Source organism: Meleagris gallopavo, chromosome 1 (assembly GCF_905368555.1).
Source record: "Meleagris gallopavo chromosome 1, MGAL_WU_HG_1.1, whole genome shotgun sequence".
Lineage (NCBI taxonomy): Eukaryota > Metazoa > Chordata > Aves > Galliformes > Phasianidae > Meleagris > Meleagris gallopavo.
In genome coordinates, this window is record NC_139404.1 from 48550397 (window position 1) to 48557559 (window position 7163).

Sequence of the window (7163 nt, forward strand, 5' to 3'; positions counted from 1 at the left end):
AAAGCACATTATGATGCCTACCCTCATTATCCCAGAGGAGAGGGCACGTCTTGGATCAGGATTGGTGCAAGAAAAGAAACCAATTTGGGAAGAACAAGAATGTGAGAAATGCATCAGATGTGGCCAGCTTTACGGAGGGGGCAAGAAGCCCTTTTACTTATACTCTGGATGCAAAAAAAGGTACACAGAATAAAATCAGAAGAGGTTGCATCCGAGGAATGACTGCTGGTGACATCCGTGGGCTCCCAGCAGTGGGTGGGATATGTTGGCTGCAGCCACCCTGCCCCTGAACCACACAGAGCAGCATATCGTGGCCCACATCCAAGCACTGTGTTTGGTGGCTCCTAAAGGAGCTTATAAAGAAATTACAAACTTCCTCACAACCCCGCAAGCACCGTTTGGGGACTAGAAGAAAATTGTTTGCATTTTTATATGCTGTGTTACACATTTCTCCAGCTGACTCGGTTCAGTTTGCTGAGGAAGCTTACACGGCCCTGCAGATGGTTTCCTTCAACCACTCGCCTTCACAGCCCGAATGGAGAGGTCTGGCCCCTTTGCCAGGCTGCCCGGGGCCGGATCAGTCCCAGTGGGAAGCTGCTCCTCATCTGCTGCCTGCCAGCACTGCTCTGGGGTCGCAAGGGTTAATTTCCCAAAATCCTCCGCTCAAACTTGTTAATGATTTCCATATGTACCCCTGTGTGCACACAGGAGGGGCCCCACGGCCAGCAGCTCTTGTAATAACACTTGATTACCTCTGACATAAGGGTCTGTATTGCATTAGGGCTCTGCCTCAGAGCATCAAAATTCACCCAAACACACAAGTTTTGTGCAAACACGTTTCAAAAAATGCATTAACATTTCAGCATATTCACTGTCTGGAAATGAGCACTCCTATGCAGGCAAGCTTCAGAACAAAACCTCCTGCATACCCACAGCAGTGCCTTGGTTAGGGCTCTTGCCCTGACATCCTGCATAAAATATGTATGTCCATCATTATCATAGAATCATGGAATTAAAGTTTGAGCTGGAAGAGACCATTAAAGTCTGTCTGGTCCAACCCCACTACAATGAACAGAGACACCCATAGCTTGATCAGGATGCTCAGAGGTCCTCCAGCCCGACCTTGGGTGTCTCCAGGGACAGGGATCCACCAATTCTCCAGGCTGCCTTTGCCAGAGCTTTACCCCCATGATGGTAAAACACTTCTTCCAGTGTAAACCTCCCCTTGTTTAGTTTGAAACCATTTCTCCGTGTCCTATCACAACAGACTCTGCTAAAGTGTCTTTCCCCTGGTCTCTTATAGCCCTCCTTTAGACATTGACCTATAAATGTGCTAGAAGTCTCAATTTGCAAGGATACCTTGGTTAGGGGAATCTGACTATTTTGTCTGAGTTCATTTTGCAGCAATCCCTTAGACGTTTGGCATTTGCAAAGTGCTGTGCACAGCAGAGCTTTCTGCCATTACCTGGCACAAAGGCAGGGCTGCAGAGGGCAGACGGCCATCAAAGGGAGAGCAGGTGTCAAAGGAGACCGGCAGCATCCTCAGCTGCCTCCCTGCAGAGCTGCCGGGTCCCAGCGTGCTCTCTGCTCCTGTGATCTCAGCTGGGGCAGCAGTACTGCCATTTTGATGCAGGCAGAGCAGAGCACTTCCAACTGCCTCCCCGTAGTGGCTGGCTCTGTCAACTCGGACTTCTCATCAGGAAGGTCTGGGCCATAGGTCTGCAAAGCATAAGTGACATGGAGGAGGAGGCTGAGTGTGTTTTCTTAAAAAACAAAACAAAACAAAACAAAACAAAAAAAAAAGGAAGCAGCCAATCAGATACTTGAATGTCAGCGTGAAACAAAAGGAGGTATTTGTTCAAGTGATGTCTGATAGTGACAGGACAAGAGGGAATTGCTTTAAACTGAAAGAGGGGAGGTTTAGGTTAGATACTGGGAGGTGAGTTTTTACTCAGAGGGCAGTGAGGCACTCCGCTCAGTGCACAAGCTGCCCAGAGAGCTGTGGGTGCCCCATCCCCAGAGGTTAAAGGCCAGGTTGGATGGGGCCCTGGGCAGCCTGAGCTGGGGGGTGGCAGCCCTGCACACGGCACGGGGTGGGACTGGGTGGGCTTTGAAGTCTCTTCCAACCCCACCATTCTGTGAATCTATGATTCTGTGATTCTCTGGGTAGGAAGGTCAGAAGCAGAGGACACCCTCAGACCCAAGTGACAGCTGGAACAGCTCTGCCCAGTGCACAGGTTGTGTTGGAAAGGAGCTTCAAATATGTTGTGCAATGAGGAAGAAGAAAATACCACACAGCATTGGCAGCCTCCTAGATCTGCATCCCACTCTGAGCAAACAGCTAAAGGAAGATCAGTGTGGTTCCTGGGCAACCTCCTTCTCTGCAATGCCACTCTTGCTGGCAGAGCTGCAGACCTTCCAGCCGCTCCCAGATGCCATTGAAATCAGTGACCAGATTGCTGTTTGCCTCAGAAGATTTTGGATGAGACCCCCTCGTTTTATGAGGCTGGTGTGAACAAACATGGGTTTTCTGCAGGAAACGTAATCACAACAAACCATGCTCCCACTGGCTTGTGCATCAAATCATGCTGGGGGAATTGCTGGCATTCGGCATGATTAGCCTAAGCGTAGATACCTTCCAGCTCATAAACAATAGCCTCAAGGACTGGAAAGGATCACAAATAAAGCACTTACAGACAAGACAGTGTTTTCAGAAGTGACTTGAGAGCTTATGTCCATTGGGGGTTTGTCTTTTAAAAATAAACCAGAAGTAAACAAATTGAGAAAGACGTCTCTGAAGAATCTAAGAGAATGACAGCAAGGATGTACTACTTCAAAATGGAAAAATGAAGGTGGGGAAAAGCTTCAGGCAGGGCTGGCAATTCCGTTTAAGATGCTTAAGACAATGTGCCCACAGCCTTGAGAATGGATGGGCTTTGGAAATATCACCTGTCTGGGCAGATATGGAGATACAGGGTGGGTGGGAGGAAGGACATGGGCTGCATCCAACTTGCCTCCAGTTGGTCAGCAGGGAGAAGTCTTTGCTCCAGTTCACAGAAGGAAAAAATATCCCTGGAAAGCACTAAAAGCAGAGGAATAATGAAGCAACATGTTTTGTTAAGTTTTATGGGGACACAATCTGCAAGGCGCATTCCCTGCGCTGTAAGCTAGTGACAAACAGCTGCAAATTTCAGGCTGAAAGCAGATCTGTTTATGTAAACCATATTTTTTTGTTTCACATTTTTATTCATTTTTTAAACTCTCATTTCTTTATAATAATATTTCTAATCTTGGGCCAAATTATATAGAATTTCATCTGTTTTCTCCTGGTCCTGGAGCAATCAATTATCAAGTGTCCTGCTTCACACCCAAGAACTTCTGCAGTGGCTGCATTCTTAGATGTGATGTAGTTTCTTGCTTGTTTGAATGCCACGGGAATGGTTTCATTGCTTGTTCTGGAGTACTGGATTGGGTGGAGAAGGATTGAGGGCTTCTCTGAACCTTGGACTGCAAAGAGCTCTCCAAGACATTGGGGTGATATCGCTTGCTGCTCTTAGCCGCTGTGCAGGGGATGGGCCAGACATAAAGGCAGTTCCAATGTGTGTGCTGAAATACCTAAAATAAGCCATGCAAACAAATCAGTCGTATGCTATCCAGATGGGAATGTTCAAATCCAATAATAGCAGTAAAGTGCTCCTGAACTCTGCAGAGAGAGAGATTATAGAAAGATCAGGTATAATTATAGTGCCTTATTATTACCATTCTCATCATTCTTTCTAACAAAGATTTTCAATAGGATGAAACAACTTCTTGCAGAAGAACATAATGTGTTTGCTGGCATTTTTTTTTCTTCATTTTTCCTTCCAAGGCTACACAAGTCAGGCCTTGTAAATGGTATTAATAAATACCATAATGGTCTTGGATTGTATCATCTCCCAGACAATGCCCTCTTTAGTATCCCTCTTTGGCCTTGACCACAGCAGACACTTCTCCTGAAATTTCTCTGTTGTCACCACTAACAAAAACACCTACAAAAATACTCACCTGCTGCTCTCATCCTTGCTTTGATGCACACACTTTCAAGCAGGATGGAGAAGCATCTTTAAAATATTAGTGGTTGCTAGTGGTTTGTCTGTATACTGCTCTGTAGCTGAAGTAGGTGGAATCACTTAGAAGATATTTTTTACTTCAGACAAGGTCACAGCTGCAGGTGTGTATCTGTGAGCAGCTGGGACCACAGAGAGAAGGAAAATGACCTCTAGCATTTTGTCAGCGGTATCCCCTCCCTGGGTACTGCAGGATCCTGAAAGCCTTACCCTCAGCTAGTAACTGATGGTGTGGTGTAGCAATGCTCTGTAACTGAGTGTGGACTTCCCAGAAGGGGATTTCTCACAGGAGGGAAGTCCCAGGCCCACTCCACTTCTGTGGCTTCCCACTGCGCCACTGAGTATATGGATGGTAAAACTTTTGGTGATACATCACACTTAACCTGCTGCACTCCCTGCCTCATCCCACTCCTGGTTTGATGAACACCATCCATGCCCTGAGCTCAGCTTGGAGAGATGGTGATGCACCACAGCCTCCTGCTCAGCCACCATGTCCCTGGGCAGCTTTGCGCTGCTCACTTCTGCTGCCTGGAGGCCCCAAGGCAGCCAGGAGGAGCGGGCAGGGTGGTTTGAACAGATGCAGCAGGTTTTTTGGCGGGGGAACTTGTTTCAGGAAGGAGGGAGGGAAGGGGCGGTTTGCTGAGGTGGATCTTTCTCTTTTCTCCTCCTCTCCCCAAGCACCTCAGCAGAGCCTTGCTCTTAGCTCAATGAAAGTAGGGCAGAGCCTAACCACATTTCAAGCTGTCTGCGTTTTTGGATTCTGGGTAATTGTGATCTCTTATCTGTTCCTAGAAAAGATTTAAACAACTTATAAACCACAGCTGGGCAGAGGTAATAAAGGAAACAGTGGCAGGGTGGGGAAGGCTCTCCCCAGCACAAGCAGAGTGGGGAGGGGACAGTGGGAGAAGTGATGGGCCCAGCCACAGTGCAGAGGCTCCCACATGACTGCTGGGGCTATAGGGGGCCAAGGGGACTGGCTCAGGCAAACCAAAGCCACAGGTTTGGTTGGGCTGCACCAAAATGTGTGTGTGCACCAAAATGTGTGTGTGAATGTATGTGCAAATACATACGTAAAGAGTAAGTGGAGATATATTTAGCCATAAAAGGAGTCTGAGCCCTGCGATGGTATCCATGTACCCACCTCCATGCACACGTTCATGTTGATGCCATTTCCCCACACAGACAGGACTTTCATATTTCCTCTTTTTTCTCACTCTTGGTCTACAGCTGCCATTGCAGGGTTTGCTATGGAGCTGCACCCCTTCCACTAGAGGGGCTGAGGTGGGCTTAGAGCCAGCCTTCAAACTCCAAGTACACAGAGAAGTTCATAACTTACTTCTCAGACTTCCCCTGCCACATGCTTGATGCTTCACCTGGCCATTAGGTTGTTCTCTGCTCTGCCTTTTTCTCCTCAGACAGACAGCTTGCTGTGCCTGCTGGGGAAAAGCTTTGTCAGCAATTACGTTTTAATGCTTTTAAGCTTTATTCTCATCACCTGTCTCCAACTGCATGCAGAAATTTTGAGAAGGGTTTAAAAAAGCCTTGATGATGATCCTCTTGCATTAGGCCAAATCTGTGTCCTGTAGTCCTGTCAGTTCAGGATGTTGATGGTGGATGGGAATCTGAATTGGGGTGTGGGGAAAAATTGAGAATGAAAAACAATTCTGTGTTGGCAAAAGTCCTAGCAAAGAGACAGTTCTTCCAGCATTTGCTGGAATGCTCTTGCCAGAATGGTTTATTTAGTTTGGATAGCCAGACTAGGGTCTGGTGGCTTAAAGATGTTTTTCTACCCTAGGAGAGTTTGCTAGAACAGCTGCATTAGCCTGTGTATTCTGCACAGTTCACAATAAGAGCAAAGCTGAGGAATTAACAGAAAAGAAAGCCATCTTCATTTGCCAGTGAGATACTTAGCTACTTAATCCTTCCCCAGCCATCCTCCCAGGAGCTGGTGGAAGCCTGATGCATATGAGGAGAGCAGTGCTGACCCAATGCAGAGTGTGACTGCATACACATTTGCTGCTGGGTGGCTGCTGGCTCAGAGGTGGTGTTGGTTGCTGCAGGTCCCTTGGTTGGAAAGCCGCTAGATGCTGAGCAGCAAGAATGGGGCCCTTTCTAAGAAAAAAAAAAAAAAAAAAAAAAAAAAGGAGAGAGAAAGAAAGACATTAAAAGACACTGGAACTAGATGATCTTTGAGATCCCTTCCAACCCAAGCCATTCTATGATTCTCTGATTCTCAAAGGAAGGGAAAAAAAAAAAAAAAAAGAAAAAAAGAAGGAGCTGGGGGGGAATGATGTTGGCTAGGCACAGGGGAGCACAGAGAGACTTCATGGAAGGGAATGAGCTTGGAGTGTGATGCAGCTGCAGGCACACCACGGGGCATGGCAAGGTAGAGGCTGCAGCTTGCCAAGGCCTGGGGAGCCGGGCTTGGCACAGCCATAAGGGCCACCTGGCGAGGCAGTGGCTGTCAGGGACAGGTCTTGTGGCCATTGGCTGCCCCATCACCTTGCTCTACATAACCCTCCCTGTGCCTGCCCTGCGGCATCACCGATAGTGCTTGGTAGCATTTTGATTTGGGTGGAAAGTATGTAAGAAGCTTTCCCAGGAAAAATCAGAGTACAGATCATCTCTGTTTTCTCACCTAGCGCCCAGCTGGGGGCCCACACTTGCTGTCAGAAGCCTCTGGAGGTTGAGAAATCTCATTCATAATAAAACTTCTCCCCCACCAATGCTGGCAAGAGTTTCCAACGTGCCCACGGCGTAGGAGGGACGGCTTCCGAGGGCGACTGACAAACCGTGCCGGGGTGAAATGAGTTTTGGCCCCTACACCTCACCCCATGTGCCAGGGGGCTGCCACCCCCAAGGCCACTCCGAGCACGCGGGACTGGGACAGCAGCAAGAGCCATGTGGGGGGAATTGAGGGCTCCCAAGGCTGCTGTGATGAGGGAGGGAGGTGAGAAGGGAGGGCGGCAGGACAGGTTTGGCTTCCAGCACTGCAGCTGTGCCGGAGCCCCGGGTAAAATTTGTTTTCCTTTCCTGCATCCTGTCGTCTGCTCACCT